General features: G+C 37.8%; 1 non-coding gene across 1 annotated transcript; it reads left to right on the forward strand.

Annotated features, from left to right (window-relative positions):
- The first annotated feature begins 961 nt into the window (after positions 1–961).
- LOC145629703 (small nucleolar RNA R71) lies at positions 962–1,068 on the forward strand. The gene has a single exon (XR_014111858.1). It is a non-coding gene; the product is annotated as a small nucleolar RNA R71 (small nucleolar RNA).
- The last annotated feature ends 24,977 nt before the right edge of the window (positions 1,069–26,045 follow it).

Here is a 26,045-nt window from a genome sequence, read left to right on the forward strand (position 1 = left end):
TGGAGTTTTACCCTGCAATGTAGAATTAGATATGTTAGTATTATCCTCTAGCCCTGCAGGGCTAGCAACTACATTGTTTGGTTTAATGGAATCAAGATTAGCATTATTTAATAAAATAGGTTCATCAACTCTGGGCATAGAGGGCCCTTCATAGTTTGAACCGCTCCTTAGAGTAATTGCAAATGCTTGATCCGTAGGCCTAGTTGGTTGTGCCAGCAGGGCTCCCTGTTGGCGTGCTTGTAGAGTAGCGGAGAGTTGCGCAATTTGATTATCTACAATTTTATTATGCGCTAAAATTTGATCAATTGTCGCATCTCTGCTCTCCATGTGCTTTTGCATATTGACCAACATTGCTCTAATTTCCCCCAAAGAAGGGTCTGAAGATGAGGGGGGTTGTTGTGGTTGATTCTTCTGGCTAGCATTTGGGTGATAATACTTCTGCTGCTGTTGCTGTGGCTGGTGTGGTTCTTGTGGTGGTGGATTTTGAACATTAGTGCTCCGGTAGGAAAGGTATGGATGATTCCGATACCTAGGATTGTAAGTGTTGGAGTATGGGTTATTCTGCCTATAAGCTTGGAAGGCATTAACTTGCTCCACGGAACTCCTGCAATCCTGCTCCCAATGACCTACAATACAACAATTTTCACAAAAAGCCTCATTAGAATTGTTATTAATTGCAGAAACATTAGCTACGCTAGCAGTGCTCAGATTATCTAATTTTTGACAAATAGAGGTCAGTTGAGCTTGCAAAAATGATACAGAGTCGACGCTATGTTTCCCTTTATTAGCAAATCCTCTGGGATTCCCATATTGGGAATTGTGTATTGCCATATCTTCAATAACCTGACCTGCATCATCAACATTAAGATTCATAAATCTCCCACTAGCTGCAGAGTCTAAAATTATTCTAGAAGAATTTCCAATGCCGTTATAAAAGGCTTGGATTAACTGCCATTGTGCTAAATTATGGTGGGGGCATTCTCGTTGTAAGTCCTTGAACCTCTCCCAAGCCTCATATAAAGACTCATCGGCTTCTTGGGCAAAGTTCTGAATCGCACTCCGTAGTACTGCTGTTCTCTCTGCAGGATAATACTTGTTATAGAAATTTAAAACAAGAGTTTCCCAGTCAGTTATACCAAGTGTAGTTCTATTTAAGCCATTAAACCACAATTTAGCTTTTCCAGTTAAAGAGAAGGGAAAGAGAATCTCCCTGATTTGGTCTTGAGTGACCCCAGCTTGCCTGATGGTGTTGCAATATTGACAATAGTCGGCAATGTGAAGATTCGGGTCTTCACCCTTGGCTCCCATGAATTGCTTCCTCTCTATCATCGTTATAAATTGAGGTTTGATTTCGAATTGAACCCCATCAAGAGCCGGAGTAGGGGTGAGATGTGGAAAATCCGTAAGCTTTGGTTGTGAATAATCACTAAGCTTCTTTGGAGCCGCCATCTCTGATTCTGTGTCTGATGATACCTCTAAATCGCTAGAATCAGTTGGAGGATCGCGGTGATTATTATTATTATCACCAGAATCTGCCAGGATTTGCTTGTAGAGATTTCTCTGTCTATGGAAGGAACGTTCGATCTCAGGATCGAATGGGATGTAACCTGATCTGGAACACCTGGGCATAAACAAAAACTAGAAGCAAATATGAGTTTTGTCTCAGAGAACTAACGCTCTCTGAGACAAAAAGGGAAATAATCTAGACTACAAAAACAATCAGAAATAAAAATAAAACCGTTTCCCCGGCAACGGCGCCAAATTTTGACAGGGTAAAGTCGTATCCCCTAATCAAAAATAATACCTAAATCACTAACTATAGTAGATAGGGAAGTAGGGTCGATCGCCACAGGGAAACAAGTCTTTTTACTCCTAATTAAATATTATAATCTAAATTATTTAAGTAACCAAAATTAAAGTTGAATAAGACTAAACTAAAAAGAGTAGGACAAGGGAGAAAATAATATATAAAGGATCTAGGGCATAAGTTCACCAATAAATAATACTCCGGGGTAAAATAGGGTAATCAATCATTGACATGGCATAGATAACATGATTAATAGGCTCTCGCAATTTATTAATCAACATAGATCTAACAGGCTCTCACAATTTACTAGATCTAGGTTCTTATTGAAAATAGCCTTTAATATCAAATTAACATCTGCTCGATTCATCAATTTAATATTGCTATACTTTTACAAGCCGCAATTGTAAAACATTAAAACAATCCAATAAGAAATTATCATGCAATACCAATAATCAATAAAAGTCAATCATCAATGCATCAATTAACCAGATTGTAAAGGGCTTTCGCTACGTATTACAATCACACAATTAAATTATCGGTATTAAATCTCATCTCTCGAATCTCGACTTAACCATTTATAAATTAACCTGCCTATTGAAACTAGACCTAAACATTAATTCTCATCTCTCGATTCTTGAATCAATATTGTCAAACTCATGCATAAAAGATAGGCCTAATCTAGTCACAGAGCATTAAATCAATCAATAGGAAATTAATCTAGCATTGATAATCAACAACAATAATTTACCCCTTCATATTATTTATTAGATCCCCATGAACCCTAGAAATTAAACTACTCACACATATTAAAAACTAAACTAATCAAAATAATAAAATAAATCATGATGAAAGAAATAAAATAAATAACTAAGATTAATGGAAGAGAAATCGTTATCAAAATAATCTGGAATTAATCAAAGAAATAAAAACAAAGGTTTAGAGAGAGAAGTCTAAGTAGAGAGAGGAAGTTTAAGGAAGAAGAATTAAGAGCAGAAGAAGAGGTCTAAGCCAAGAGACCCCTAATTATTCTACACAAAACGTATTTAAAACAAAACTAAAACAACTCCTAATTAGAAACTAATTTCTCGTCAAAAATGGTTCTCCAGAAACACGCGCCCGATCGGGCTAGAGGCCGCCCGATCGGGCGCGCCTTTTTGCTCGCTCAGGTCTTCTCATATCCCCGCCCGATCGTGCTAAGCCTCGCACGATCGGGCGCGCCTTGGGCCACGCACCAGCATGCATCTCGCCCGATCGGGCATATGCTTGCCCGATCGGGTCCGGTCTTCTTCTTTGAGGCTTGGACTTCGATTGGGCTAGATTTCTTGGCCCAATCCATATTTCCTCTCGGGTCTCGAACACATGGTCCAATTGCCTTGTGATCCAAATAACCGAGCCCTTAATCACCGGCTCGATGGCTCTAGCCGGCCTTGGGCTCCAAAAGTGGTCGTGTTCCTCCAATGCTCGTAGTTGCTTCATAAAAATCCCGGGAAAGTGCTCCAAAGGTGCAATTCCCTGCAAAACTTAACCAAAACTACGAAAACACTAGAAAACACATATTAGTAATAAAAGTGGCCCTAAAGGGCCAAAAACACTACTAATAATGACCACGGGACGGGGGTAAAATACTATATAAAATAGACTAGAAATAATTCCATTATTTTGCTAATTTTTAGCCTTGAGGTAAATTTTTAACATATAATAGAGAATGCAACTTGAGGTAGCTGTTAAGTCGCTTTTGAATAAATAATTAAATAACTTAGGAAATGATGCTAAGTATTTAGATTTTTGTTTTTGTTTGAATGTAATAGCATGCCTAGAACGGGATCGCGATCTTTCTACTCGTGGCCGGCGTCAGGATTTTTGAGAGGACACTCCCACAGTTTCCGAGGGAATGGACGACGATGCCTTAGAGACTGAGCCTCGCCCTTCTACGAGTAGGGGTAGGTGGGTTCCACCTCCGTGGACACCAGACGAGTTGGTTTTTTGTCGTGAGAACCACGTTTCTCAACGTCCACTTACCAGCGTAGCCGATGGCACGCTTCACCATCATGTATCAGGAGCTGGAGATTTGATTCCCCGGCTACATAGGATTATCACGAGGGATCCTGTCACTAACGCCTTGTGGGAGTCTGCTGGTTTAGGGGATTTTTATTCAGCGGTTGTAGGATTTCGCAGCCCCCGAGGTTGTGGTTCGACAGTTATTCGTGCATTGTTGGAGTAATTTTGGGATACTACCAACACTTTTCACTTTGCTTGGTGGGAGATGACAGTGACCCCTCTGGATTTTAGCCTGATCTACGGCTTACGCTTCACCGAGCGGGCCGTACAGCAGATTCCTGAACTCACTTGGGCGACGGCTGCTGTAGAAGATTTGTTAGGTCCGGTCGTTCAGCATATCAGGACTCATCTGGTTCCTCGAGGTGGTCCTAAGAGCAGGCGATCAGAGTTGGATTTTGTTCTTTCTCTTGGCTTTGACATGGCTGAGACGACACCTGAGCAGCGAGTGTGGATCTTTATCTTAATTCTCATTTCCGGGACTCTTTCTCATGATAGGAGTTCACGTGCGCTCGTTTGCTACCTTCCTTCTCTGGTCCTGATCAGCAAGATAGGATCCTATAGTTGGGCTAGCATTCGATATGCCTTTACTCTTGTCGTTTCGTCATGGCTGCAGGCAACTGAATGACCAGGCCCCTGTCGCTGGCAACGGTTTATGGAGAGTCATAGAGGTGACAATTTTTCTTCTTTTTGTCTTGTTTTAACCAGTTTAACCTATGTGCTTAGAAATTTCTTTTTATTACAGTTGTGGTTCTATGAGTACTTTCCGCGATTGGCCCCTCGACGGCGTCGCGAATGATTTCTCTGTTGGAGCCAGCTGGCGTGACCGAGGCGAGTCATGAGTGGAATCCGTATCGGCGCTGCGCGGGCTGCTGCGCCGAGGAACCTCTTCTGTTGGTGTAAGAATTGATCTTGCAGCATGTTATCTCTACCTTGATGTTATTTTTTGGTATTCATTGCAACTTTTTATGGTTTTCAGGTTGCTGTTGAGATCCAGTATCAGCCTTGGGCTGGGATGACTGATCTTCCCGAGGCCTTGGAGCTTTCGGCGTGCCGTACTGTTTTCGTTGGTACAGCACGCTTTGTTTTGTATTTTGGGGAGCGCGTTATTCGTCAGCACAGTGCTGCCCGCTTTCTGGTGCCTTTGCCTCCACCGGTGTCGATGCTGGACTCACGTTTGCTTGGGGCGTTGATGAACAGGGAGAGCGCTACACATTTCCTTGGCAGGAGCTTGTGCGTATGGAGGGCGATTATTTACAGGACTTGCTTCCTTCTTTGGCTCCTCCACCCCGTCTTCCCAAGGTATGATTTCCTTTGAGAATTTTGTCCCTAATCTCTGTTTAAACCGTCGAATAACCTGATTATTTGATCATGTTTCCAAACCACTGCTCGTCATAGGGGGAAGGTTGAGGTCCCGCCTCAATATGTCCGTTACCTGGGGCCGATCAGTATTACTGAGGATCATATTGCTGACGCACCAGAGGGTTTTAGACAGGCACAAGAGTCTCTGCCCGATGTGTTTGAGCCGGTAAGCGTTTTGACACGTTATTCATCTTTTTTAATACCGCATGTTACTGATTTTTCTTTGTTCTCAATCTACGCACTTGGAAATGATGGAATTTATGAAGTTAGTTGATGTTGTGAAGTACTGCATCATCAAGCTTCGACGTGGTGCAAGTTGTCGGGGCGGTTCTGGTGATGTTCTCGAGGTATATTCACTTGTTTTCCCATATTTATCATTTGCTCTATCTTGCACTATTAACATCTTTTCATTTTGTGTCTTTCAGGAGCGACGGAGGTCTCGCTCGTGCTCGAGGCATAGAGACTCGGACGAGAGGGAGCCTAGTCACCGCAGACGATCTCCTGAGATTCGTCGGAATTCTCAGTATAGCGGCACCTTTGGCCTTCTCAGCTGTTTCAGGAGGCTTAGCGGCGGAATCCTCAGTCTTCTCAGCCATTCCAGCATTATTTTCAGGGTCAGTGGAAGCGACCTTCATCTTCCCAGCCATTCCAGCCTTCAGAGCCTGAGTTTAGGCTAGTCATTACTCTCGTGGACCAAGGTTTATACTCAGTTCCATTGCCTGGGGCAATGCCTCCACTGGTGCAGGGCTTATTTTCAGTTCCATTGTCTAGGACGATGCCTCCACCGACGCTTCCTACCTCTTGGAGTCAGCCTATGCCATTTCCTAGCTGGACAGGTCCTGCTTTGAGTTTGTCTTCTACTGGAGCTATAGGGACTATTAGGGATACTACTCCTCGTACCCGGATGATAGAGGTACTCTTTGGTCCATCGTTCTCGTATTCGCAGGCTCGCGATGACACTGATCCTAACTCTTCTAGTTCTGGAGATTTTTTGAGCGAGGGTTTTTATTATGTACTTTGATTGATGACACTTGACACTATTTATGTATCATGACTCACTTTGTATATTTTATTCACACTTTATACATTTATTAGTGTGTGTATTAGTGTGTGCTTGAGACTCATTGTGTGTGATTGTGTATTTATTAATGACGTGAAAAAAAATCGTAAGTGGAGGGTACCGACCTTCCCCAAAAGAAAAAGAGAATGAAAAATGGGACAAATTTTGCAATTTCCCCAAAAGAAAAAGAAATAAAAATGAAAATGGGACAAGTTTTACAACTTCCCCAAAATAAAAAGAAAAATTAAAATAAAATAAAATAAAGATAAAATAATAAAAAATAAAATAAAAAATAAAATAAATGGAGAATTTAATTAGGCATGAAACTCTCGAAAAACAAGATTAGAAGATAAACGGTGAAGGAAAAACAATCAAAATCCAGATAAAATAGGTAAAGGATAAAAATATGAAAATGCGTGGGCACCGCGACACGACAGTATATACCGTGTCACGACAATACATTCCGTCTCGCAACACAAATTTTCGTGACACGGTGGGATTTTCCGTGTCACGGTGCACGTATTCTGTAGCGGTAGTGTAGTTTATGCGTATAGAAAGATTGATTTTGAGTGATTTCGAGCGTTTTGGCTATAAAATAGGACCAGTTTATTTGTGATATGCATAATTACGAAATATAAAATAATTAGAATTTCATATTTCAATAATAATGTCTTAGAATTTTGATAACACATTGCGTGACTGGTCCTATTCTTTGACCAATGCAGACAAAAGAGAGCTCGAATTGTTTCATGTCAGCTTGGCTTTAAGGCATGTAGCAATTGAACATGATTTTCTTAGGGCAGCTTTAGATTATTGGAGTCCAGAAACTGATTGCTTCAAATTTGATTATGATGAAATCTGTCCCCTGGCGGAGGAATTCGGTGCCATCTTTGGTTTTCCTGCTAGAAATCTCATTGCAATGCCTACCCTGCGTGAGTTTTATTACTAAGATTTTGAACGTCATCTGAATCTGACTGATCCAGATTTAAATAAAATTGTGTGTGGTAATGAATTAGATATATAAAAGCTTGCAAATTTGTATTTCAATCGTCCTGTCTGTGAGTCTTATCATGTATACCGTAGAAGGGCCTATATTTTTTGCATGTTTAGCAAGCTTTTATTTGCAAACAGTAGGGTAGGACATGCTTGTTTAGCGTCTTTGCTTGAACATGTTTAATCTGGAAGATCTTCTATGCCTACTTGCCTTGGAGAAACTTTGCAAGGCCTTGACGAAGCAAAAGCTGACCGAAAAGCCATCAGGAAGGGCTCCCTAGTACTATTGCAGGTAAAAATGCGCCTTGATTAGCCCCTGTGACACATAGAAAGCACTGTGTCATGGTATATGGATGCCGTGACACAGTGCATTCTACCTTGTCCCGGTGCTTTTCTGCATTTTTTTTACTTTTTTTTTTACTTTTTTTTGCAGATTTGGTTGATGGAGCATTTAGAACTCTTTGAAGCCCCCGACGATATTGAAAAATATGGTCCCAACGATCTAGTCCGTAGGAAGAAAAAATAACTCTGCAAACATGTCGTATGGTGATTGAAAGGTCTTCTTTGCAAAGAGAGAATTTTCCATTCGGTGGGTGGTGCCTTAGTGGAGGCTTACTAGGATGGTTGGCACGAATGATACTCCGTAATGTCGCGTTTCTAGTATTTCAAAGTTGACTTTTTATTGTCCTTCCCGATTGATGCGACAATATGGACTTGAACAAGTAGTTCCACGCTATAACGATAGTCCTCGTGAAGTATCGTTGCATGAAAGTAATGTTCACAAGTACGAGACTTATTGGATTGGAAGGCCTTTATGGACCGTTTCTTCGAGTAACCAAGCTCCTACTCTCTTATCTAGTGCATACAAGGCATGGTTGAATCCTAGAAGTAGAAGGGATCGAGTTAGATCACGCAACTTTGATGTGAAGGGACGTCTTGGAAGTAAGAAGGCGCCTCCTAAAGATCGTCTAGGTCTGATAACACAAGGAATTGAGTTTAAGACTCCTATAATGCCTAAAAAGAAGAATTATGTGAAAGGAAAGGGTAAGGAAAAGATGGTGTATAGAGAGAAGCAACCTAAGAATTCTAAGAAAGGTGAAAGGGGTGAAAGTTCAACTAGAGGTGTAACGGTTTGGGCTACAAAAGACACATTAATGGTGAAGGCCGACCTAGTTGATAAAGAGAAGGAGGTTCCTAAAGTGAAGAAGGATTAGATCGACATTGCTTTGCTTATATGATTTACATTTTATTTTTTTAAATGAGGCGCATGATGCCAATAATTTAGTCACATTTATTTCAATAATAATAGCATATTTATTTTCGCCTTAAATAAAAATTTCAATGACTTTTTATTTTATTTTTATTTTTTTTATCCGAGTCAAGAATTCGGACGCAATGGAAGAATAATAACAATCTTCAAATAAAATATTCGTAAAACAATAAAATGCAAAGTCCAAGGTCTGTCGCACCATGGAAAATTATGTCGCGTTAAGCTGGAAAATATCATGACGCGGGGATATTCTGGAGTATTTTGTAACTGGAAATCCACCGTGTCACAGTGGAATTTGGTGTGACACGGTGACAGTTGCCATGGCACGGTGAGACCTGGTGTGGCGCGAATTTTATTTATTTTATTTTTTTTACCGTGCCACGTTGTTTGTTTCCGTGCCACGGTGACTGTTGCCGGGGCGCGGTGGACGTTGACGTGGCGCGATAGCTGCTACTGTAGGATTTTCTTGATTTTAGCTCCATTTTGCTGTCTTGTGTGTTATACTTGGTCGACGAAGGAAGGATTTTATTTTTAAAGTGGCCGGGCCTCCTTGAGGAGTTGCCTACGTATCCTTAAAAAAGGAATCAGGCCAAACGTAGCTCTATCGGGTCATGAACCCATGCAACTAGGCATAAAATTTCTTGAGTTGATCCAAGTTGGTTAAATTGTGAAAACCGTTACTGTCCATGTCTACCAATTGTGCTGCTTCACCAGACAAAATGGATTTAACCATGTACGGACCTGACCAGTTTGGTCTAAATTTTCCTCTTAGATCCAACACATTTTTGCAAAGTGCCTTAAGCACCTAGTCACCTTCCTTGATGTTCCTAGTCTTGACTTTTTTTTTATTGAAAATGTCGTGCCATACGCTGTTGGTAGGTTTGGATATGATGCAAAGTTGCCAAGCGTTTTTCGTTAAGTAAGACTAGTTCGTCATATCTTGCTCTAGTCTAGTCAATTTAATCTAGTAGGCTTTCCAACGCGATTCGGAGAGAAGAGATTTCGAGCTCTTTTGGTTGTACAACTTCAACTCCATTTACCAAAGAGAAAGGGGTAGCCCCCGTTGATGTACGAATAGAGGTTCGATAACCCCAAAGGGCAAAATGCAGCTTACTTGGCCAATCTTTGTAATTTTCCGTCATCTTTTCGATGATAGTTTTTACAGTCTTGTTGGCCGATTCAACCGCACCATTTGTTTGTGGCCTGTAGGGTGATGATCTGTGATGCTTGATATGATATTTCTTTAATAGTTTTGCGCACTAGGCTTGGAAATGCGTTCCATTGTGACTGATCATCTCATGGGGTACCCCATAGCGACATATGATATTTTTCTCAATGAATTGAGCTACATGTTTTGCTGTTAGCTTAGCATATGAGGCAGCTTTGACCCATTTGGTGAAGTAGTCGATTGCTACAAGGATGAACTTATGTCCCCCTTGTCCTGGTGGCGTTATCTTTCCAATGATGTCGATACCCCAAGTAGAGAGAGGCCATGGAGAAGTATATGTGTAGAGAAGCGAAGGTGGAACGTGCTGTAAATTTGCGTAGACTTGACACTTCATACATTTCTTGACGTATTCATGACAGTCCCTCTCCATGGTAGTCCAATAATAACCTTGTCGTTGATCTTTTGGACTAACATTTTAGCATTCATATGCGTTCCACATATTCCATCGTGGAGGTTTTCCATGGTTTTGCGCTCTTCACTCTTCGCTATGCATAAGAGATTTCTCCCTTGAGCGGTCCTTTTGTGGAGTTCTCCTCTAATGAGCACATACTGTGAGACTAGGAGCCTCAAAGAAAAGTGTGCCCTTTTATCAGTATTAGGAGGGTATTCTCCCTTCGTCACGTAATTTAAGATATCTATATACCATGGCTCTTCATCTTCTTCTTGTGCTTCTTTTTCATCATCAAGTGCATGAACATAAGCCGGCTCATATCTTCTTTCTATTGTTAATGGCAATCTGATTGTGTCCGTTGGAATTCGCACCATTGATGCTAATTTAGCCAGCGCATCACCAAACTGGTTTTCTTCTCTCGACAAGTACGTATATTCCACTTCATCTAGTTGCTCCGTGAGAGTTTTCAGATGAGCTTGATACGTAGCGAGACTTTCATTTCTCACCTTCCACCTTTTGGAGATCTGGTTGATGATTAGTGATGAGTTGTCGTAGATTTTGAGTTTCTTAATTCCAAGGGCCACAGCTGTTTCCAATCCCAAGATGCATGCTTCATATTCTGCAGCATTGTTGGTGACATCAAAGTCGAGCTTCATGGAAATCGGAATGTGTTCTACGTTGGGTGATACAAGCAAGACTCCCACACCATAACCCTTTTGGTTTGAAGCTCCATCGAAATATAGCGTCCAGCTATCATCTTCGATCATGAGTCGATCTTCATCAGGGAAATCATACTCTTCTTCTTCTTTTTCAACTTCTTCTAGTGGGAAATCTGCTAGAAAGTCCAAAACCGCAGAACCTTTAATAGCCTTTTGTGGTACGAATTTTAAGTCAAATTGAGCAAGGTTGACTATTGTAGACACCCAAATGTGTCTCCCCAAAACCAAACCCAGTGATGAATACCTTTCACGTCATTTGATTATCGAATAAAGCGAAAGTGTGAAAAGTCTAGTGATGAGGATGTTTTTATTAAAATATCTATTATTTATGTTTTTGAAAATATTTCTTTTCTTACCCTATTTATTAAAAACGTGCATTCCAGTTTAGTTTGGTCCATGACAAGGGTCCAATAATAGTGTAGTTGGATAGCGCTCGAAAAGAGCTTTCTAACGATATATTATAAGCCCAATTTAGATGAATAATGAGGAAGTTATGACCAAAATACTAAACTGGGCCCGGTTTGGTTCTTACATACGGCCCAATGATCTAGAGGGGGGCCTATTATTACTTATCATTCCTAAAGCTATTAGGATTGATTATAGTGTTCTAGAATACTCTAGAAGGTTCTTTTGAATCCTAATGGAGTTAGGATTGATAATTATGTTTCAAAGAGTTTGAAATTGAATAAAACTACTCCTTTTAAAAATCCTTGTTTTGTACGAGATGGAATATGTTCAAATATTATTTTGTGCCTCATAATCTTTATCCAAATTTTATATGGTTGGATATATCTTGAAATTATCTTTCCAATGATATATTATAATATTAATTCTGAGCTATAACGAAAAAGATATGAATGAGATATGAAACTCTATCCAAAACTGACATCCTTCCACTATTTTGGCCATATCATTTTATCTGATTCTACAAAAGATTTTAACCTGATTCTAATTTCTTTGGAAAGAAGACTTCAAGATCTTTCCAACGATATATTATATGCCTTAATTTGGACTTCTGGATCAAAATATATGATAAAAACAAAGTCCCCAAAAACTGTCTTGCAGCGCCGGACGACTGGCTTGTCGCGCGGCGCTGCACTCTGTCGCACGGCGACAGATGCAAGTGCGGCGACAACGTCGTTTTTTATTTATTTTCGAAATCTGATTCTTTTTTATCATATCCGGACTGTTTTCATTATAAATAGCATCCTTAGACCTCCTTTTTTAATCACCAACTCTCATCAAGAAATTCTTGATACTCTCTCTCGCTCTTTCTAAACCAACCTTTTTACAAAAAAAAATTCCGCATTCACAAGATTTAGACACACCTTGCCCAATTCAAAGTAGCCTTCGCCCTAGATGTGAAAGGTTTAATATTTATGAGGGCTAAGTCCCAAATCTAGTCTAAACTTTCTTAATCTCTATTTCAATTATTTAATTTAATTGTTTTGATTTATATTTTCCTTGAAGTTACTAATGTGTGTATTTTGTTATTAGAAAGAGGTACGAAGCATCCAAGTAAGTACTTTAATTGTTTTATTGATATTTTGATATAGAAGTCATGTTTAGGTTGTTATTTTGATTCCTAGTATCATGTTAGGATGTTTTTTCTAGTATCATGTTAGGATGCTTTTCTTAGTATGATGTTTAGGGTGACAACAATAAGTTCCTAATATCAATAATGATTTCTGTGATGCTTCCTATTTTCTTTCCTAATAGCATGTTAATATCATGTTAGGGTTAAAGTTTTGATTTTTATGTTTAGTGACATGCTTGGGTTTGTTATTAATCTTGTTAGTATCATGCCTAAGATCTTGCTATTATTATGCTTTATTGTTAACGTGATTATTATTATGATGATGATGCTTTTTATGATTGTTATTTTAATTATGATTATTATGATTGTTATGAATATTATTATTATGTTGCTTGATGATTTTTATTGTTATTGCTTGATCACGCCTTTTTTGCATGTTTAAAAGGAATTTGCACTTGAAATCACGCTTAATAAGATAATTAATAATCTTGTTTAGGGTTAATATGATTATAATTCAAGTGATCGCCAATAATAGATTTATTTGTGCATTTAATATTCAACCAACATAGATAAACAGGTTTAGAGTAAATCTATTGATTGCATGTTAGTTAGAAAGTGCACATGAATACGAGAAAAAAAAAGTTGAGGCCTATTATTAGGGCAGTTTCTTTCTCTTTCAGATTGAATTTGTACCTTCATCCCCGAACTTCCAGTCATGGTTCCAGACCTATTGGAGTAAACGATCTCCTGGATCGTTAAGGGGTGTAACCTTCACCCTGTGAACGGTTTACAAGTTCCTAAAACTTGTTGGCGACTCTTTTGCTCTAGCTTCCTTCCCTTTGGACGCCACCATGCTTTAGTGTATGATCACAGTGGGGTTCAAGTTTGGGGTAATGCTTAAAATATTCCTTATAGTTTTTTGGCGACTCCGCTGAGGAGGATTTCTATTTTAATTTATGAACTTTATTTCGGCAATGATTTAGAATGAGTGGATGAGACTCGAAAAGTTCTAATTATTTCATGTGTGTAATTTTGATTAACATTATTGTCATATGCATAAAAAAGGATCTCATTGGAAAGACCATTCGTAATGAGTAAAAAATTTGGGATTTTTTTACACTTAGGAAATTTGAGTAATATATTTCGCAACTAGAACCAAAATAATGCTGCGAAAAATTGGAAAATTTTACGACCACAGAAGGCTGCTGAGGCATGTAGGAACTGACGTCAAGAAAACAGAGCCTGTCGCCGAAGATATGGCTCTGTCGCTGATCGACAATTTTTTCGCCAGGCGATAGGGCTATATCACAGCGACAATCCCTTATGGCTGGCGCTGTGTTCTTCCAATACCGAGCCAGAAATATGAGTTTTAATTTCGACCAATTCTAGCACTTTTGGCTCGATTCTACTTCCTTATTGAGTTTTTCTCACTTTTCTGAAACCCATAAGTGTTCTACATATGGACATAACCCTTTGGGAATTCATGCTCCATCTAACTAATTGAACGCTCTGAGCAACAAAGGGTACATCCGAGAATGTTGAATTCACCAATCCATGGAAGCGAGTTTAACTCGCGGGGTCCCATCCACTCACGCCAACCCTTCCAAAGGTAAGGCTTCCGTGCGGTGCATCCGGACTCATAACCATGGACCCTCTTTGACTAACCCATATCTCGAACTTTAGAGAACTAGAGCCATGGTTAGGTTGCAAACTCAATTGCATCATGTTGTGACTACTTGACTACTTGTGCATCTCTTACTTGTGCATACCTATTATTTGACTAAACTAACCGTTTGGTTTGACTTGTGTTTGTAAATAAGTCTTAATAAACTAACCAATGAATAAAGGGCTTTGCTTAATTAAATAATTAATTGGAACCAATACATATGCCTTAAATCGAGTCATAGTTCCTTTAAGTCAACCCGGATTTTTATTCCCGTACACTGCACAACCGTCAACTTGTTTTGGTAATAGCCGGAGTTCTAGGAAGAAATACGAGTCGTACAACCTATGGATCTGTAGCCCCGAGTTTTATCTTTAATTTGGCGTCGGTTTAGTTCGAATCAGAGTCACAGATCAAAAGTTATGACTAAAATACCATAGTCTGTCAAGTCTAATGCGTATATGTGAGGTCTTAACTTAGTCTTTGCTTGAGTCTAGTCACATAGTCTAGCCACATGGTCATGACACGAGTCTTAATATGTCACCTACACTCACTAGTCGTAGCACACACTTTGTGTATATGTCACCATGACCATGTCTTAGGTTCATGCATGAGTCGGTTCTTTTCGTCATTTGAGTTGGGGGGTACATTCTATTCTTAATTTTTTCATTTCTCTCCATCATCTTTCCATTCTCTACATGCTTTCTCCATATCACAACCTTCATTTTTCCTACCTTCTTCCATCCATGCATGTTGAATCGAGTTTGAGTTATGTGATTGACAAACAAAAAAAATGAGGGTAATGATGAAATAAATACACAAGGCAAGCCTCTCACCAAGATTTCATGCTTTCTTCTTCTTTTTTTTCAAACCCCTTCATCAATAAGTCTAACATAGGCACCCTTCATCCTCCTTGAATTTATTTCTTAGAGTTTGATTTTTACTCTTCACTTTTTAAATAAAATGAGCATTTATTTCCTTACATATGATCATTGCATTGAAAAAATAAAAAAAAATTGTCGAACTAAGCACAAGGTATACCAATGATTTGAGGCACCCCTTGTAGCCACATCATATCTCCTTTAACCTTTCAAATGTGCAATCCTTTCCTAATAAACCACTTTGAGCCTCATCTAAGGATTGACCTTGCTTTCTTCAACCCACATCTACCTAACCTTGGGATTGGATGGTGTGTAACTTATGCAATTTTCAAAGAACAAATGCTTGAGTGATTCGAAATATTAAAATAGAAAAATAGAAATAATAAAGTGTACAAAAGGGTAAGTGTTCCAATGTCTTTGACATGAACATGATGTCTTTGATATAAACACGTCTCAGATTACGTCTCTTATTGAGTGCTCGGTACTGTGCCTGAGAAACATGAATTCCAAGTGAGTGATAGACTGCATGATCAGGATTGCCCACACTTATGAAAATAAAATAAATGCTAAAGCAAAAAAAAGAGAAAAATATAAACAAAAAAAAAAAAAGAGAGAGAAAAGAGAGCTAAAAAAGAGTTAAAAGCCTCAAGCATATTAATAGAAAGATTCAAAAGCAAGGTTGCAATCCTTGGGGGCTTATCTATGGTCTTGAGCCTTTTATTCCTTCTTCTTCAACCTTTAGCCTAACCATGTTACAACCTTTCAAAAGACCTTTTTGAGGTATACACACTTGTGCGAGGTTTGGCTAGAGCTACGTTCGGCCTGATTCCTAACGGATACGTAGGCAACCTCACATCGAGGTGCTGCCGTAATAAAAATGCATTCATATTTACGTTCATAATTGATCATATCTAGGAATTTCCAATGCTCATCCCTTTTCATTTAGAGCTAGACTTGGGGGCTTGATCTTTACATCATTAGCCTACCTAGCCAAAGAGTCACCATCATTTGACTCTTCATGAAAAATATATTTTTCCACACACTTAGCCCTTACGGCCTAACTTTAGTGTCACTTTCACACACATCACATATACATGACCAAATAATCTTACCTTTAGGAACCCTTTGTCATGAAATCTTAAGACAACATTGAAGCATACTTCGTCATAACAAAATCACTCATCACTCATCATTGCATCACAAAGTTTGAAGTGCTTAGCCTCCGTGCCTAAGTTACCCAAATACTTTCATCATGGAGTCAACAATTGAGATAGCTTAAGATGAATTAATCCTTGCACAACATTTGACTAAGCTCATTCAACATGCACCTTCAAAAACTCCGCTTCTTTCTTTTTTTGCGTCTTTCTTTTTCGGGAGAAAGTCGGTACCCTCCACAAAAATGACGGAAATTTTTTGCTTTTTCGCATTTTGAGTCAAGCACATCATAATACAATGCACACACGGGTCATGAGTCACACGTGTCATTTCACCTTGGGTCAACCTCAAGCCAGTCAGTCACATTGAGTCAACCTCAAGTCAGTCCAATCACCTTAGGTCAACCCTAAGAAAAAACATCAAGCCTTAGGTTAACCCTAAGAAAAGCACTAGCAAAGTCTTTTGGAAATCTTTTGATTTTTACAGGATACCACCATTCAGCAAAGCTCCTGTTCGCAGCCAACCGAACGATCGCAACAAACATTCAAGTATCAAAGATCAATTGCTCAGAGATGCGTGGACAATCCTTTCAAGCTCTTTTGTTTAGAGAAGCGTGGACATATCATTCAAAGCTCTTTGTTCAGAGACGCGTGGACATATAAAAAAGCTCTTTTGCTCAGAGACGCGTGGGCACATTATTCAAAGCTCTTTGTTCAGAGACGCGTGGGCACATTATTTAAAGCTCTTTTGTTCAGAGACGCGTGGACATATCATCAAAGCTCTTTTGTTCAGAGACACGTGGACATATCAAAAGCTCTTTGTTCAGAGACGCGTGGACATATCATGAAAGCTCTTTTATTCAGAGACACGTGGACATATCAAAAGCTCTTTGTTCAGAGACACGTGGACATATCATCAAAGCTCTTTTGCTCAGAGACGCGTGGGCATATCATTTAGAAGCTCTTTGTTTAGAGACGTGTGGACATATTAAAAAGAAGCTCTTTGTTCAGAGACACGTGAACATATCCAGAAAAGCTCTATTGTTCAGAGACGAGTGAACATCAAAATAGCACGATGGCGTTCCCTAGCTTGTGGAAGGTTGTCACAACGGCAAATGCAGCAACAAATCGGTTACCCCAGAGATGTGTGCTCGATGGTGCAAGATACGCGTTTCTTTAACTTTCTTATCTGTTTTAACTAACGCTAGTTTTGCAGTTATCGGCGTTACAAGAATGATTTAGGATCGTAGAACGTTCTGAATCATTCTCCGTCCCTGTCGCTACTTTGACTTTTGTTGTCAAAACTTGCGTATCTCCAAACTCAGTCAAAGTAGGGGCTTCTGTAGACACTCAAATGTGTCTCCCCAAAACCAAAACCAGTGATGAATACCTTTTACGTCATTTGATTATCAAATAAAGCAAAAGTGTGAAAAGTCTAGTGATGAGGATGTTTTTATTAAAATATCTATTCTTTCTGTTTTTGAAAATATTTCTTTTCTTACCCTATTTAAGAAAACGTGCATTCAAGTTTAGTTTGGTCCGTGATAAGGGTCCAATAATAGTGTAGTTGGACAGGGCTCAAAAGGAGCTTTCCAACGATATATTATAAGCCCAATTCCGATGAATAATAAGGAAGTTATGGCCAAAATACTAAACTGGGCCCGGTTTGGTTCTTACATACAACCCAATGATCTAGACGAGGGCCTATTATTAATAATCATTCCTAATGTTATTAGTATTGAATATAGTCTTCTAGAATACTCTAGAAGGTTCTTTTGAATCCTAATGGAGTTAGGATTGATAATTATGTTCAAAGAGTTTGAAATTGAATAAAACTACTCCTTTTAAGAATCCTTGTTTTGTACGAGATGGAATATGTTCAGATATTATTTTCTCGCCTCTTAATTTTTATCCAAATTTTATATGGTTGGATAGATCTTGAAATTATCTTTCCATTGATATATTATAATATTAATTCCGAGCTATAACGAAAAAGATATGAATGAGATATGAAACTCTATCCAAAACTGACACCCTTCCACTATTTCGGCCATATCGTTTTTTTTTTACAAAATATTTTTATCTGATTCTAATTGTGTTGGAAAGTAGACTTCAATAGATTTTTAACGACATATAATATGCCTTATTTGGAATTATGGATAAAAGGATATGATAAAAACAAAATCCGCAAAAACTGTCTTGCTGCGCCGGATGACAGGCTTGTCACGCGGCGACAGATGCGAGTGCGGCGACAGCGTCGTGTTTTATTCCTTTTCGAACTCCGATTCTTTTTTTTTATCATATCTGGACTGTTTTCATTATAAATAACATCCTTAGACCTCCGTTTTTAATCACCAACTCTCATCAAGAAATTCTTGATACTTTCTCTCCCTCTTTCTAAACCAACCTTTTTACAATCAAAATTCCGCATTCACAAGATCTAGACACACCTTGCCTAATTCAAAGTAGCCTTTGCTCTAGACGTGAAAGCTTTGATATTTCTGAGGGTTTGGTCCCAAATCTAGTCTAAACTTTTTAATCTTTATTTCAATTATTTAATTTAATTGTTTTGATTTATATTTTCCTTGAAGTTACTAACGTGTGTATTTTGTTATTAGAAAGAGGTACGAGGCATCCAAGTAAGTACTTTAATTGTTTTATTGATATTTTGATATAGAAATCATGTTTAGGTTGTTATTTTGATTCCTGGTATCATGTTAGGATGTTTTTCATAGTATCATGTTAGGATGCTTTTCTTAGTATGATGTTTAGGGTGACAACAATAAGTTCCTAATATCTATTATGATTTCTGTGGTGCTTCCTATTTTCTTTCCTAATAGCATGTTAGTATCATTTTAGGGTTAAAGTTTTGATTTTTATGTTTAGTGACATGCTAGGGTTTGTTATTAATCTTGTTAGAATCATGCCTTGGATCTTGCTATTATTATGCTTTATTGTTAACATGATTATTATTATTATGATGATGATTTTTATGATTGTTATTTTAATTATGATTATTATGATTGTTATGATGATTATTATTATGTTGCTAGATGATTTTTATTGTTATTGCTTGATCACGCCTTTTTTGCATGTTTAAAGGGAATTTGTACTTGTAATCACGCTTAATAAGATAATTAATAATCTTGTTTAGAGTTAATATGATTATAATTTAAGGGATCGCAAATAATAGATTTATTTGTGCATTTAATATTCAACCAACATAGATAAACAGGTTTAGGGTAAACCTATTGATTGCATGTTAGTTAGAAAGCGCACATGAATACGAGAAGAATAAAGTTGAGGCTTATTATTAGGGCAGTTTCTTTCTCTTTCAGATTGAATTTGTACCTTCATCCCCGAACTTCCAGTCATGGTTCAAGACCTATTGAAGTTAACGATCTCCTGGATTGTTAAGGGGTGTAACCTTCACCCTGTGAACTGTTTACAAGTTCCTAAAACTTGTTGGCGACTCTTTTGCTCTAGCTTCCTTCCCTTTGGACGCCACCATGCTTTAGTGTATGATCACAGTGGGGTTCAAGTTTGGGGTAATGCTTGAAATATTCCCTACAACTATCCACCTCGATAATCTACCATTGAGTGTTGCTTTTTCGAACAAATATTTGAGAGGGTCCATCTTGGATACAACATTCACTCTATGAGTGAGCATGTAATGTTTTAATTTCTGCGCAGCCCATACGAGTGCAAGACACAACTTCTCAAGTGGTGTGTACCTAGTTTCATAACCCTGAAGCTTTTTACTCAAGTAGTAGATTACATTTTCCTTACTTTCGATTTCCTGTGCTAGCATTGCCCCTATTGTTTCTCTTGTGACCGTAAGGTAGAGTCGAAGAGGAAAATCAGGCATTGCTGGTGCTAGAACGGGTGGGTTCGCCAAGTATTCCTTGATCTTGTCGAAAGCTTTTTGACAATCATCATCCCATGTAACTAGAACGTTCTTCTTAAGCTTCTTGAATATAGGTTCTCATATCGCAGTGAGTTTGGATATGAACCTACTTATATATTGCAATCTTCCGATAAAACCCCTAATCTCCTTCTTAGTTTTGGGTGGTTGCATGGCCATGATTGCTTTGACTTTTGTGGGATCAATTTTGATTCCTCGAGAACTGATCACATAGCCAAGTAGCTTGCCAGATGTAACTCCAAATGCACATTTTGCTAGATTCAACCTCATATTATATTTGCGGAGTCTTTCAAAGAATTTGCGAAGTGCAATGATGTGGCCTGGCCGATGTTTTTATTTGACGATTATATCGTCAACATACACCTCTACCTATTTATGCATCGTATCATGTAATAATGTTGTGGCTGCTCTTTGGTAGGTGGCACCCATGTTTTTCAACCCTAATGGCATTACCGTATAGCAATATGTACCCCATTGTGTGATGAATGTAGTTTTTGCCATGTCTTCCTCGGCCATTAATACTTGATTATATCCAGCGTTGCCGTCCATGAATAATAGGAGTGCATGGTTTGCTGTGTTATCGACCAGAATGTCAATGTGAGGTAGAGGAAACCCATCTTTCGGGCTTGCCTTGTTGAGATCCCTGTAATCAACACACATTCTGACCCTTCCATCCTTGTTCAGAACTTGAACCACATTAGCTATCCATTCCGAATACTTGGATACTTTGATGAAACCTGCAACCAATTTCTTTTTGATTTCTTCCTTGATTTTGAGAGCCACATCTGGTTTCATACGACATAGCTTTTGTTTGACAAGCTTCATACCTGGAATGAGCGGTATTGTATGCTGAGCTGTATCCCTGTCAATTCCTAGCATATCTTGGTATGACCAAGCAAATACATCAACAAATTCACTAAGCAAGTTAATTAGCTCTTTGCGTTCGTCTTACCTTAGTGTTAATCCAATTTTAACTTCTTTGATAGTCGTATCATTGGAAATATTAACTGTTTCTGTATCTTCGATGATTGATGTTTTATTTTTGTGTTCTTCCATTGCTTTTATTATTTCTTTGTAATTTTTATCATTAGCAAAGCAATATTGATCAGGGTTAGGGAAATGACACGCATCGTAAGCAAAGGTACTCATTTCATTGAATTCATTGGTCATTACATCAAGGAGAGCAAGTTCAGCTGTGACCTCGCCGAAATTATTTGGGATAGAAAGAGGAGACTCAACAAGAGACTCATGATGAGCGTTATTTATGGCGCTCAAAAGAATAAGATTTAGGTTCATTTTCTTTATTTTCTTTCATCATTTTCATAAAATTTTCTTAGTTTTATTTGGTTTTCCATCTTTATAATTCATTTTGGTTCTCGATTAGGTTTTACGAGTTTTTCATATTTTTATATGATAATTCATAGTTTTAATTTTAGTTTTATTTTGTTATACTTTCTCTTTTAGTTTTATTTGTGTTTTGTAGGTGAATAATCAAGTCAATTTTCTCTATTTAGGACTGCCTTGCTCGCGGGCATCATCTCGAGTGCACTGATGATGGGGATGCTCGGGAGCACGGAGTTTGATCAAGCAAGCGAAGGAGCCAAGGCCTCGTGCACCACAAAGGGGTGCACGCACGTGGCACAGAGGTGCGTGCGCGCAGACCCAACTGTGCGCGCGCGGCTGGTGGGTGCGTGTGCACGGCCCTGTACAGCCCCCTTCGCTCGGTTTTTCTACTTATAGCTTTTGACTTTCTTTTTTTAGGATGACTTAACTTTTGTACTTGAGATATAATTTTCCAGAAATAGTAGAGAGAGAAAGTAGAGAGAGATGCTTAAGATTTACTTGTTTGTACTTGTAGACACCTAAATGTGTCTCCCCAAAACCAAACCCAGTGATGAATACCTTTCATGTCATTGATTATCGAACAAAGTGAAAGTGTGAAAAGTCTAGTGATGAGGATTTTTTTATTAAAATATCTCTTCTTTCTGTTTTTAAAAATATTTCTTTTCTTACCCTATTTTTGAAAAGCATGCATTCCAGTTTAGTTTGGTCCATGATATGGGTCCAATAATGATGTAGTTGGATGGGGCTTGAAAATACCTTTCCAACGATATATTATAAGCCCAATTCCGATGAATAATGAGGAAGTTATGGCCAAATTACTAAACTGGGCCCAAACCGGATTTTACCTACGACCCAATGATCATGTGGAGGGTCCAAAGGTTTAATCATATTCCTAAACTAATTAGTATTAATTATAAGCTTCTATAAGTTTCTAAAAGATCTTAATTATCATTTAAAAAAAGATAAGATTAAAGAATTTGAGTAAATAAAAACTTTCATTTTTAAGACTTTCCTTTTCTTAAATCCTAATTATATTCGAATTTAAAGATGTTCAAAGATAGTAAGATATTATTTTTGTGCCTCATAATCTTTATCAAAATCTTATATGGTTGGATAGATATTGAAATTATCTTTCCAATGATATATTATAATATTTATTTCGAGTTATAACGAAAAAGATATGAATGGAATACAAAACTCTATCCAAAACTAACACCGTCCTGATATTATATGCCTTATTTGGACAAAATATCTTTTTATCTACAAAATATTTTAATCTTATTCTAATTTATTTGGAAAGTAGACTTCAGGAGCTTTCCAACTATATATTATATGCCTTATTTGGACTTTTGGATCAAAAGATATGATAAAAACAAAATTCGCAAAAACTGCTGTCCATCGAGTTTTATGTCGATTCGAATTCGGATTCTTTTCTTATTCTTCGACCCTCTATTTTCTCTATAAATAGAGGTCATATCTCCCCCTTTTCAAATCACAAACTCTCATCAAGAAATTCTTGATATTCTCTCTCTCTTTTCTAAACTAGCCTTTTCTCAAATACAAAATTCCGCATTCACAAGATCTAGACACACCTAGCATAGTTCGAAGTTGCCTTATCCCTAGACGTGAAAGGTTTGATTTCTAAGGGTTTGGTCCCAAATCTAGTCTAAACTTTCTTAATTCTTTATTTCAATTATTTAATTAAATTGTCTTGATTTATTATTTTCCTTGAAGTTACTAACATGTGTATTTTGTTATTAGAAAGAGGTACGAGGCATCCAAGTGAGTACTTTAATTGCTTTATTGATATTATGATATAGAAATGATGTTTTGGGTAAAGAATATAATGTCAATTATGATTTCTATGATGCTTCCTATTTTCTTTCTTAATATTCATGTTAGTATCATGTTAGGGCTAAATATTTGATCTTTGATGCTTAGTGCCATACTAGGGTTTGTTATTAATCTTGTTAGTATCATGCCTAGGATCTTGCTTATATTATGCTTTAACATGATTATTTTTATGATTATGATTTGAATTATGATGATTGTTATGATTATTATTATGTTGCTTGATTATATTTATTATTATTGCTTGATCACAACTTTTATGCATGTTTAAAGGAAATTTGTACTTGTAATCACGCTTAATAAGATAATTAATAATCTTGTTTAGGGTTAATATGATTATAATTCAAGTGATCGCCAATAATAGTTTTATTTGTGCATTAATATTCAACCAACATAGATAAATAGGTTTAGGGTTAACCTATTGATTGCATGTTAGTCAGAAAGCGCACATGAATACAAGAAGAATAAAAGTAGAGGCCTATTATTAGGGTAGGCTCAATCTCTTTTAGGTTAGATTTGTACCTTCATCCCCGAACTTCCAGTCATGGTTCTAGACCTATTGGAGTTAACAATCTCTTGGATCATTAAGGGATGTAATATTCACCATGTGAACGGTTTACAAGTTCCTAAAACTTGTTGGCAATTTTTTTGCTCTATCTTATTTCCCTTTGGACGCCACCATGCTTAAGTGTATGATCACAGTGGGGTTCAAGTTTGGGGTAATGCTTGAAATATCCCATATAGTTTTTCGCGACTCCACTGGGGAGAATTTTTATTTCAATTCCTAAATTTTATTTTGGCAATGATTTAGAATGATTGGATGAGACTCGAAATGTTCTAAGTATTTGATGTGCGTAATTTTGAGTAACATTATTGTTATATGCATAAAAAAGGTTATCATTAGAAAGACCATCCGTAATGAGTAAAAAACATAGGATTTTTACACGTAGGAAATTTGAGAAATATCTTTCACAACTAGAATCGAAATAATGCTGCAAAAAACTGGAAGATTTAAGAATACAGAAAGCTGTTGAGGCATGTAGGAACCGGCGTGTAGAAAACAGAGCCTGTCGCCGAGGATAAGGCTCTTTTACCGAGCAACAATTTTGTCGCCAGACTACAGGGATCTTATTGCGGCGACAGTCCCTGTTGGCTGGCGCTGCGTTCTTCCAATACCGAGCCAGAAATATGAGTTCTTTTTTTCGACCAATTCTAGTACTGTTGGCTCGATTCTACTTCCTGATTGAGTTTTTCTCACTTTTCTGAAACCCATATGTTTTCAACATATGGACATAACCCTCTAGGAATTCATGATCCATCTACCTGATTGAACGCTCTAAGCAACAAAGGGTACATCCGAGAATGTTGAATTCACCAAACCATGGAAGCAAGTTTAACTCGCGGGGTCCCATCCACACGCGCCAACCCTTCCAAAGGTAAGGCTTCCGTGCGATGCATCCGGACTCATAACCGTGGACCCTCTTTGACTAACCCATATCCTGAACTTTAGAGAACTAGAGCCATGGTTAGGTTGCAAACTCATTGCTTCATATTGTGACTACTTGACTACTTGTGCATCTCTTACTTGTGCATACTTATTATGTGACTAAACTAACCGTTTGGTTTGACTTGTGTTTGTAAATAAATCTTAATAAACTAACCAATGACTAAAGGGCTTTGCTTAATTAATTAATTAATTAATTAGAGCTAAAAAAATTAACTTAAAATCGAGTCATAGTTCCTTTAAGTCAACCCGGATTTTAATTCCCGTATACTGCACAAATGTCAACTTGTTTTGGTCATAGCCGGAGTTCTAGTAAGATTTATGAGTTGTATAATCTATGGATCTGTAGCCCCGAGTTTTGTCTTTGATTTGGAGTTAGTTTCATCCCAATCAGAGTCACAGATCAAAAGTTATGACAAAAATACCACAACCTGTCCAATTTAATGCATACACATGAATTCTTAACTTAGTCTTTGCTTAAGTCTAGTCACATAGTCTAGCCACATGGCCATGACACGAGTCTTAACATGTCACCTCACTCACTAGTCGTAGCACAAACTTTGTGTATATGTCACCATGACCATGTCTTAGTGACAAGGGAATAAACGTGTCGTCAATTGTCTATCCCTAGATCAAATACAATTTATACAACCTAAACAAACCTGATACGAGTATAAGGCAAGCATAGGGGTCGAACCACAGAGAACGAATAAACACCACCAAATGTTATCGACAATTAAGCTAGTCCGGAATAGGAGATAAATAAACTAAAGTCTAAAGATGCTAAAACAAGAAATAAAACATTAAGGCACCAAGGGAAATGGGTAGGTGAAGTTGACGCTTGATCATGCAATAACAAAGTAGCAAATCAATGGTAAACTAAACATGCATGAATACCGAAGTAAAGGGTCCAATCTAGCCGCCTTCCGGGGTCAATTGGCTTCTCCTAACATAGCCTCTATGTTTCCACATTAGAACCATATACTAGGAGGTACTATTAAATAACAATCGATAGTAATGAATCTCAACTAAGTCAACTTCCGTTACTTGTTAGTAAAGACTCATCTTTGATCAACTAACAATGTGCACTTGCAAGAAAGACCAAAGAATATCAAGCATGCAAAGACTTTAATCACCATTAACATAACCCCAACATTAAAAGCATGAACAATTAGCAACTACACCATCCCCACACCCTTGGCTAGGTGACTACTCACAAATCATGTTGAAAACAATATCAATCATCAAATCAATAAGCATCAACATGATTAATAAGCAAAGAAAAAAAATAAAAGCAAATA

This window comes from Chenopodium album, chromosome 4, assembly GCF_948465745.1.
Source record: "Chenopodium album chromosome 4, dcCheAlbu1.1, whole genome shotgun sequence".
NCBI lineage: Eukaryota > Viridiplantae > Streptophyta > Magnoliopsida > Caryophyllales > Amaranthaceae > Chenopodium > Chenopodium album.